Below are 10,971 nucleotides of genomic sequence, written 5' to 3'. Positions count from 1 at the left end.
TTGGGGTGGTTTGTTTAGTGAGCCCAGGTGCATATTGATATGTTGGGTGGTTTGTGTGGTCAGGGTAGCTGCATAATGGTATGTTAAAGTGTTTTGCATTGTCAGTGAACGTGCAGATTCATATATTGGGGTTGACTGGTACTGTCCCGGATGAGATGTTGTGGTTGGTGGGATAGTAAAGGAAGGTGTAGATAGATGAGCTGAGGTGGATAGTGTTTACAGCGTTGTTGCAATAGCCGTAGCTGTAAAGGTAAAACTAACTAAACTGATGATTAGTCTTGCCACTTTTTTCTCATACTTTAATACCCTATTAGTTAATAGTTTTAATAGTTTCATAAAGTTCATTCACTGGTGTATCCTGGTGCAAGGTGTAATACTTACAGTATTGTTTAGGTTAATTTTGGAACAAAAGGATGGTAGACACCTGAGTCTGGTTTAATTAGAGACTGTTGGAAGTTGTCTTAATTATTTGATATATTTGTTTCCCATTTTTGAATCCAATATATTTAAATACTGTTTTCGATAGGACTTGAAACAAGGAACATGGCTGACCTTGGCAATATTTCTCTCGCAGCTACATTTAAACCAGGAGGAAATGACAGAGAAACGTCCAATCACGATGCAGACCAGAAGATATTGTGTTTCGCACGAACACTGGGCATCGTGACTTTGGTCATCTGTCTCATCGGACTGGTCGGAAATGGCATCATCTTGTGGGTCCTCTTCGTCAAGATTGAAAAGAATAACTGCACTGTTAATCTAATCAACCTTGCGATGGAAGATGCCATCTTCCTCTTTGGTTGCATCTTCATACTGGTGGTGTTAATTTGTATCTAGAGTGGCACGGAGACATCAAGACGAGACAGTAACAATGCAATGGTTCTTGTTGGGGTGCTCTACAGTGTTGGTTTCAACACCAGCAGTTTTGTCTTGTTGACCATCAGCGTGGAGCTGTGCCTGTGTGTCCTACTCCCAGTGTGGTACCACCATCGACAACTCACGAAGCAGTCTGTCATTGTATGTCGTCTACTCCAGTTCCTATCGTGTGTAGTGATGGTACTGGAAAGCTTTGTTTGCATGCTTGTGGTTCAATACCCTGCACCAGTGTCTGAATGGTGCACTGGTGCGTACCATTTAACGTCCGCATTGTACCTCTTGGTGATCCTGCTCATGGTCTTGTCGAGCCTGACCCTGATCATTGAGTTACGGAAGACCTCCAAGGAATGCCACCCACTTAGGCATTACCATGTCATTATGGTCACTGTCCTCATCTTCCTCCTGTCAGCGCTGGCCACAAGGGTGCTGGGTCTTCTGTTATACTTTGGTGTTCTGCCATCAAAGATGTCTCCAGCGGAATTTGTTTTTGTGACATTTATCTCCACACCCACATTACCTTCTCGTTCTTCTTCCCGTCCCATTTCTTAACAATGAGCAGCTTGTCTGCTCTACAGAAACCTATTACCTAGCAAAGTGGAATACTTTCCCCAATATGTATCCGCCTACCTGGCCCAGCATGCATAAAGGGGGAAGTGCGTCATCCACACATCCTGTTCTTTTTTTCCCCTCGTACTGTTTGCCCTGCTGTCATGGCCGTGTTGGTTGTTACCTCTCGCCGGGGTTTGCACAGCGGTCTTTTGGCGGGGGGCTGGGTGTGTTTCTTTTCCTACTTTTCATATGGGGGTTATGTTGTCCATCCCTGGTCTACCTCTCTGGTAGCCTTCAATTGGTATAGCGTGGGTAGTCACCTTTGCTGCTTCCTGCTTTGCCACTATGCATGCCCTCTGGGCTTTTCCTCCTTGTAGGGTTGATGGCCAAGTTCCTTTGTGCTGTGTCGCTTTGTGTTCAGGGTTCTGCTTTTCGCACCACGGTTCCCTTCTGGATGCTTGTGCACTTTCCACTTCCACAAGACGCATTTTGGGCACATGGTGGCCTGGTCCCGTTTTCCCTTGTTTTTCTGTCAAAGTGTTCTCCTGTGGACGTGTTTGCAGTTGCCTTGGCATCAGGTGCATCTACGATATTGGGCTGGCCAGGTCTGGTTATTTGGTGGCCTCCTGCTTCCATAGTTGGGGCCAGAGTTTGACCTCATGGTCACTAGTTCGGGTCCTGGCAGGACCTCTTGGCCTTTCCACCTTCTGAGGCCGTTCTGATGTTTCCCATTATGTTGGACGCCTGTGCTTTTTGTTATCCATCACCCTGATACCCTTCTGGATGTGTATGCGCTTTGCGTTTTCTTATGTTGCGCTCCTAGGGGGTTGGCCATGGTTTCAGCTATTTGGTTTCCTCCCGTCTGTGGGGGCTACAGGTGGTGTGTTCCACCAGCTGCCCGCCGGTTGGCAGGTTTCTTTTTTGTGTCCTGGTGGGGTAATGTTTGTCCTCTTCCTTTTGGTGTGTTCCCAGTTGTAGAGCAGGGACGTGCAGTTCTGCTCTGTATTCAGTTATCGCATCCCTCATCCTGCTGGACGCTTTTCTGCGTATTTTCATTCCATCTGGATGGTCTGATGTGGTGCTTGTGCTGCTGCCAATTCTGAGGGCTTCTTTTCAGCTTTTCATCATCATTGTGGGTTTTTCCGATCCTCTTGGACCTGTTGGCTCTGTGTTTCTTTAGGACCCTTTTCCCTCTGTTCCGACGTGCTTTCAGGGTTCTTCATCATCCTTGGAGGTCTGCCGTCTCTGCCTACCGGGTCTGGGGGAGATGGACTCCGTACCGCCCATGCTCTTCAGGGTCCATCTCCTTTTATTCCCCGTTTTCCGGCTTCTCCTGGATCAGTGGTTTCTTTCCTGGGCACCCCATGGTTGGGTGTTTCTCTGATGGTGGCTGTTACCTCTCTCTCCCTCTGGGGTTTGTTTATTTTCCCACGTTGGCTTGGGGTCCACTGTGTGCGCCTGTGGGTGTGTCACTGCTGAGGGGTTCCTGGCCTGCTGTTCGCATTTATGGGCTCTTCAGTCTTTGTCCAAGTGAGTTCTGGTGGCATTGGGGCTGGTGCAGTCTCTGTTTTGCTCCTCTCCTTCAGCATAATTCTATCTGTGCGCCAGACATTCGTCCTGGTCGTTCGTGCCTTGGTCGACTGGCAGGGGGAGTTGCGATGGTCTCTGTTTACTTTTTCTCCAGAGGCTTGGCCGTTTGTGGCCCGTGGCGTGGTCTCCTCTCTCTCTGCAGTGGGGAGGGGCCTTCCTGGTTTGGTCTTCCCTGTCTGGGTCTATTTGCCTTGGTGCTATTGGCCCTTTTCCCTCTATTTGTGGCTTTGTTCCTTCGTGGTATAGCCTGGGTGTCTGTGTTCTTTGATTCCTGGGCGTCCTTATCTCCTGATTGCTCCTCTTTTCAGTCCATCCTCTCTCCTGCGCCTCCAGCTGGGCATTTGTGACTGGGATGGTTGTCCCTCTTGGCTTTGGGTTGTTCCTGTGCAGTGCCTCACTCCCTCCGGTACTCTCATGGACCTTCGACCCTTGCACCTTGTGATCCTCATTGGGGGTGCTTTGGCTCTTGGTGTGGGGGATGGGTCTGTTTCCTGTTTCCGTGATGGCTCCCTTTTTGCGGGATATTTATGCTTCTATTAGCTGCTCTGCGGTTCCCACCTGGGGTCTTCTGGCGTTGCCTGATCCACCTTTGTGCCCTTGTTTTGAGGTGGTCGTGGTGACTTTTGTCCAGCAACTTCTTCTCCAGACTTGGGGTTTCGTCGTTCTCTCGATGTCTCGTGGGCTTTGGCATCTCCCTGGGCCATTCCTGTGCGTTTGGACAGCGACTTCCTTATGTGTCTTCTGTGCTCTCTCTGAATGGGGTTTTGTGCCTTCCTTTTCCCTTCTGGCTCGATGGGTGTTGTTTTCCTCCTCTTGGGCTGTTTTTCCTGGTGCCTCCTTCCGTGATGTTAGTTGTGTGGCTACATTGGCCTCCCCCAACGCTTTTGTTTCCCCTTTCCATCTTCTGCTGGGGTAGAGGCTTTGCTGCTTTTGGCACTCATGTTATGTCTGTTGTACATCTTTTGTGGTTTGTACTCTTTTCTTTTATCATTTCACTGATCTGTTTTTTTTGCTACCTCCTTTTGGTCTGTGTTTCAATCACAATGTGCTTGGGGATGGGCTCATTGTTAAGGAATGGGACGGGAAGACGGATGAGGAGGTAATGCCTGGTTACTCATGATAATCTTCACTACTCCGAGTCCTGGTCTTGGCGTTCCATTCCTGAGCCTGTCCCTCCCTCCCTGTTTTAGTTGATGGTGATTGATTTGTGTTTTTCTTCTTGAGTTTCGTTGGTATTCTCAGGATGTGCGGATGACACACTTTCCCCTTTATGCACACTGGGCAAGGTAGGCGGCACCATATTGGGGGAAGTATTAGACTTTGCTAGGGAATAGGTTTCTGTAGAGCAGACAAGCTGCTCATTGTTAAGGAATGGATCAGGAAGACCAGGACTCGGAGTAATGAAGATTACCGGTCAGTAACTGGGCATACTGCAGCGCCATTCCTTTCATTTCTACATATGTGTAGGGATGTGGAGCAAACACTGCTTTTGGCGTTCCATCAAACGGGCGCTGGGGAAGATATTAAAGGAGACAGAAACATTCTAGCAACAGCAGTCTGTTGACAGCTAGAATGTTTTTCAGGTTCACTAAAAAAAGACCCGGTGAAAAATAATGCATGCTCTAAGGACCCAATTCACAAAGGAGTGCCTCACTTGCATTTGTGACAGTGGAAAATCTGACAGCACAGTAAATCTTCTGCCACTGTACGGTTAGTTTTGGGATTTGAACATGGGTGATCCTAAATGGGAAAAAAGAGGGTGACCTTTGGAAATGGTGTATTTCCACTAATGCCTTAATTGTGGGTTTGGATAGACAGTTCCAATCCACCTTCTTACCCCTTTTGCAGCCCTAAAACAACTCCCAAATAAGGTAGCATAGGTGGGTAAAAAGAGAGGAAAAAATAAACCCGAAAGGGTTTTTCTACAGTGAATTATTAGTCCTGTGGAAATAAACTAATTTGTGTTCAAATTCATATTTCTGAAACACTCATGCAGTAACTCAGCCCACTGGAAAACCCAAATGTGTAAGTATGGAGGTGGAAACGTACACTTGGAAAGGTACACTTGTCATAGATTCATGGAATTACAATAGTAGGTTTCCAACATTCGCGCCAAGGGCTTTGTGAATTGGGGTATTCCCCTTTTAATCCTGTGGCCAGCGGCGTCCGGCTCAGGTAAGCGCGGTGAGGCGGGCGGGGTGCGGCAGGGGGGAAGCCGAAAGATGACGGAATAGGTATTATTTATTTATTTAATCATTCCTATTCTGTCGTCTGTCGACTTCCCCCATGCCTCCCCATCCCGCCCCACCCCACTGCCCTACCTTGCTTACCTGAGCCGGCAGTCGCTGCCCGTAGCAGTAAGATAATTATCGACAGGCTTCTTGTGCCTGAAAACACCCAGAAGGTATTTTTTCTAATATATTGTCGATAGGAAGACTCAGCTTCCCAGGATAAGCTGAGCCACCATTGAATTGGAATATCTATGTCACAGCATATCTTGTACCAGTACATTATAGAGTTGGTTACGATTGGAAGGACAACATGGATATCTAGCAGACCCAATGAGAAGGAAAACATGGTATAGGCACTTTACTGTGACGTATGTCATCTCCCAAGGAGTTATCAGAGTAATTGATTTCATTAAAGATATGGAGCAGCACTATTTAGACTCCACACTTACACTCCACAGAAATACAATTATATATTTGCATTTGTCATTATATTAATTGTGTGCATTAACTTAATTAATGTGTGTGAAGCATTTAAACATATTAAGCAATTGAATTTACTCTAGAGGCTAGAGAATTATACCCATGTGCACTAATGTTCAGTTGAAACATACTTGTATTCATTCTTCATTCACGTTTTTACACTTATATGGTTGCATTTGTTCTTAAAAGTTACACATGTGCATGTATAACCATGTATTCAAAGTGCATATTAAATGCTCAGTTAAAGTTAGCCTGACTGCAGGCCTTGGCAAAAATACCTTTTGCTTTGTTAGCATGGTTTCCTTTTCTTGCAGGTTTATTATTTTGTTTGTTAATGAAAGGCCTATTGTCTGTATTAGACTGCTGATATAGAGACCTGTAGGGAGCACTTGGCAGTAAATGTGGAGAAACAATGGTTAATAGAGGCCATCTGTTCATCAAGTACCAGAATGGCAAGGTGTTCCAGGCTGAGAACCACAGTGCCAGTTCGACGTGTTGGGAAACTGAAGTGATGTTGCAAATGCACTTAAGTAATGATTTGATTTGTCCCTGGCAGTGGGGAAGGAGATGAGGGTGCTTCTGAATCTCCTGTTACCTTTAAAGTGATGTTGCATATGCACTGGCTAGAGTGGCAATCAAAGTGAATTCTTCTTACCCTATTCACTGATTCCTGGTCTTTACTGAGGAGTCCTATAGACTTGGTGAACCAAGTGCTGTGTGCTTTTGCAAACCTCTCGGAGCACAGCTCTAGGGAATTCACTTTATTTTCCTACAAACAATAAAGCAGTAAAAAGTAGAGGATAATGGAACTAATTCTTCTCAGTATTTATTGCATTTAATGTCATTTGAATTTCTACCATGCGTTTCTCATCCACCTGATGCTTTTTTTTTAACATGTCTGTTAGTATTTTGCTGTGTGCTGTTCCCACAGAAAACATGGATTTACACACAAGGACACATTGCTAATTGTCACCAAATTAGCAAAGCCAATAGGTCCTGCCTTTAAGGGGCTGAGTTAGTGTCTTTGCTATTGATTGATTGATTCTATTGGAATGTAAACGCATGGATCAAGATGCAAAAACATGAATGTCACGCTGTCTTGCAATTCGTTTTTTATTAAAGAAAAACTGTACCAAGAAGGCCTCCGAATCATACACAGGCATCATGAATCGTGCGCACATGTGCACTGTGATGTTATGCATGTACTGTACTGTTTTAACATGGCGGACAGTCATGTTAATATTGAAAATTGAAACTTAAAAAATGAAGAAAAATAATGCAAGTGCTAAAAAAGGGAGCACATCTGCTGGACCCTCGTAAAACAAAAGAAACATATTTCCTATGGGTCCAGGGCATGGAGTAGGGGTGGAGAGTGGGAAGGAGCATCAGGTAGCATTGGAGACCAGGGGAAGAGAAGAAAAAGAGTGCATGCCGGGTATAGACAAAGGAACGAGCGGAGAGAGGAAATAGATGCACTTCCATGGAGTGATCTCTATAAACTAAAAGAAGCATGTACAAAGACAGTAAGTTTGATGCTTTTGTGCTAGCATCATTGAAGCACACATAGACTTAGTGCCATATTTATGAGGCCAGTTGCATCAGACTTGCACCACGCATGTGGTGTATGCGTGACGCAACTCAAAAAAGGAGATTTATGAAGCAACACAAGGCCACTTTGCGTGGCCCTGAGTGGCTTCATAAATGTAGAGTAACGCAATGCAGCTATTGCCCTGGAAAGGCGTTCCTTGTGCATTGCATGGGTGATCCCACACAACTCCCATGAATTTTGATGCATTCCCAGATTTATCACAACTGGTAAACCTGGAAATGCGCCAAAATGCTACGTCTCTCCAGGGGAGGCGTAACGAGGAGAAATATCTTTATTTCTCCTCATTACTTACTCTTTCTACATGTGTTACACATAGAAAGAGGAATATGACTTCCAGAATTGTTTTTGTGCAGGAAGGTGCCCCTTCCTGCACAAAATTTTTCCAGCACTGCAAGATAGTACACCTTTACAATACACAATATGGTGCTTAAAAGCACTTTCACACAACAATAATTTATGAATTCCTGTATATGAAGACAGCATTTTCCTTTGGTCACCATCTTTTGTAAGTTTCTCCAACTACACAGTTTGAAAGACATCATTCGCTCTATAAATACAAGTTTTTCACATGCCTGTGCTTGGTTGATTTTTAAAGCAGTGTTTAGTGATTCTGTAATAGCACATTTTGCTGCCCTTTGTAGACCAGGGGTATCCAACCTTTTCTGTGATGAAAGCTCCTGCCGATCAGCAAAATCAATGTGAGCTACTGCTGCAGATCGGAGCATATAAATTCTCCCTACTTCCACGGACAGAGTAATTCCACAGTCATACGCACATACACTCATCATACGCTAGGGCCCATCACACTAACATTCATTCTTTTACTCTATCCACACTGAATATACAAGAGAAATCCTAAATCAATCTGCATCTAAACTGAGGTCAATGCGACCTAATTGATCAGTCTTGAGTCATGATTTAAACATTAAGAACACATTTGGAAACTCAATAAATGACAAAGAAATAACCACCCGACACTGGAATTCAAACAAAGGTTATTTTATCTAAATTAGTTCAAATGAAAAGTCATTCAATGGCAAAATCATTATTCTCATAGTTACCTATTCTAGCTAAATGTCGTATTTGGGTCAGGACAGGTCTCTCAGTAAAGTCTCCCGAGTTGCCGTCCTCTCAATCAGCATCGATCCTCTCGAGCATAGGTTCGGGAAGAAGTGGCCTCAGACCCTCTCTAGTCTAACAATATTTATAGTAAAACTTACACATTAAAAGTTACAAACAAACTCTAAACGTCCGTTGAGCCGTTGAGCAGAGCGAGCCGGAAAGAATGTTGACTCGCAACATTTAGAAAAACCTCCGCTCTCGAAAATCTCAAAAATAAAAACACGGAAGAAGGAAGCACAAACTAAAAAATGTAACATCCATGGATGCTCTTCTCCGGAATATAGTGAAGCCACTGCAAGATTATCAAATGTTCACTGTGGCTACTGTTCCTTACCAAGGATAGCTGGAGTCGAGCCTAGAGCTGCTGTCCTCACGGAAACTTTTAATACAGTCAGAGGCCGAGGTCAGGATTTCAACCATATTCAGCGAGGCCTCTCTTCGTATTTCATCTACTCAAATGCAGGCTGTAAATATCGGCCATCTTTGACTAGGCCAGAATGGACAATCTTAATCAAAAGAAACACAAAACAACGTTACTACATTGTAATGATTATACAGTGTTAATTCCCACTAATACCCTTATGTGTATGCAATTATCTAGCCAACTGCAACATAAAGAAGCATTAAAAGCGTATTATTTCAAAGAGCAAACACATAACAAATAGCACTTTAGCCACACATATTTAATTAATTTGCTCACCAACTTAGTTCACGTATTAATTAAGCAACACAAATGCATCCCCACGTGTAATTCTTTCATTAGTAAAGTTGATTAGTCAGAAACTTCAACAAAATTAATATCTAGTAATTAATTATTAGTAATTTTAATTATGACATATAAAAATATAAGCTGATGTTCGGGTTTTGACAGAAAACCCTGCTCCAGCAATCCCCCCTTTGGTGATATATTATCACCACAAAAACCAACCCCAAAAAAAAATGTAGTCCCCATTTCTTAGGAGAAATTTAAATGTCTTTTTGCACAACATTACACACCAGACTCTCTCACATCATCTCTTTTCGATTCTAAATACACACTCTCCCTAAATTCTTCTAATTCTATTTCTTGTGGGTCTCTCTTTGACCTCTTTTGTTTCTTTTCAGTATTTCCTCTTATTATTTTCTTTTCCCCTCCCCTGTTTTTACAACACAAACACCCTAATCTAAGTATCAATAAAGCAACAATCATGCATGTCAATGGAAACAATATCTTACCAATTATGGTACTACCTATCTTAGCAATAAAGTTCTTAACAGCAATTATCTTATTAGCCATTTTAGTCCAGATACTTTCAGCTTCCAGTGGTACTAATTCTTCATGCAAATCAGTAATATTTTTGATATAGATCTTTAGATCTTTGCTTTCGTCTGGAATGTAAGTGCAACAATGTTGAACCTTCAGCATTCCACAGACTCCACCCTCTTTGGCCAATAGAATATCAAGGGCAAGTCGATTTTGCATAGACATGGCGCGTAAGGCAACCATCTCCGTATTTACCAAAAGAAACCCTCCAGCGGTGCTTGTCGATAAGCGATCCACCACTGTTGACAGTTTCCGAATTCCATATGCATTTAATGAAATTCCCACTGCTGGAATCAAAGCTCCAAAAATATCTCCTACAATTTCTGACCAAGTTTCTCTCTTAAAGCGTGTTAGTAGATTAATTTGTTCTGCATCTTCTATCTTATCTATATGAAAAATCTTTGGAAAGACCAGGCCAACATAACATGTGCCATACCAATGGTCAGGCAACCTGTAATAAGCCTTATTCCCACAAATATAAAACACTCCCGGGAAAACTGGATCTTCTCCTCCCTTGAATCCCCATCCTGTTGCAATAAAGTATGTATCATGACACTCACTAGTCCCAACGAAATAATTATCATATTGGGATTTCCTTCTGGTAATGCATAGCTTACCCTTTTGTGGTGCATCTAAAGCCAAAGTTGGACTGGCCCCATTCTTCAACTCCTTTCCCATCTCAATGCCCCACACCGTCTCACTCATCTTATATTCTCCTGCCTTTTCATGCATGCTCATTCTCCTTTTCTCTACCATATCCAGAAAAGCTTTTTCTTCTTCCTTCAAACTACAAGTTAAATTGTTTCTAAAAATATAATCTAATGTTAATTCTTCTGTCTCAATAAAAATCTCACCAAAAATGTTAGCTTCTTTTGCAGGATTCAGTTTCTTATTCATAGGCAATTGCCCAAAAATGTTATCTTTATTAGACATCTCATAATCTATTTTCCCTAACAAATAAAAAACACTACTTAACACACTACATGAAATCCCATACGTAGCTGGAAGATGGTGATAAGTAACTCCCTCTGAAACGGATGCAGGCAATTGCATACAGACGTAGCAATCCCTTACTTCCATTGTCTTTACGTATTCGTACAACAACTTTGAAAAAACATTGCTTGAAAAATCATTAATCGATCTATCTTTATGTATGTAAATGTTACTAATTCTAGTTGGCACTATTTTCTGCGAACTCTTCCCTATGTTAG

The 10,971-nt window shown here is 43.0% G+C and overlaps 1 pseudogene; it reads left to right on the top strand.

Moving 5' to 3' along the window:
- Positions 1-543: 543 nt before the first annotated feature.
- Positions 544-4,586, top strand: LOC146853934 (mas-related G protein-coupled receptor member H-like; annotated as a pseudogene).
- Positions 4,587-10,971: the final 6,385 nt, after the last annotated feature.

Source organism: Triturus cristatus, chromosome 4_1 (genome assembly GCF_964204655.1).
Source record: "Triturus cristatus chromosome 4_1, aTriCri1.1, whole genome shotgun sequence".
Taxonomy (NCBI): Eukaryota; Metazoa; Chordata; class Amphibia; order Caudata; family Salamandridae; genus Triturus; species Triturus cristatus.
This window is presented reverse-complemented; position numbering and strand designations above follow the sequence as displayed.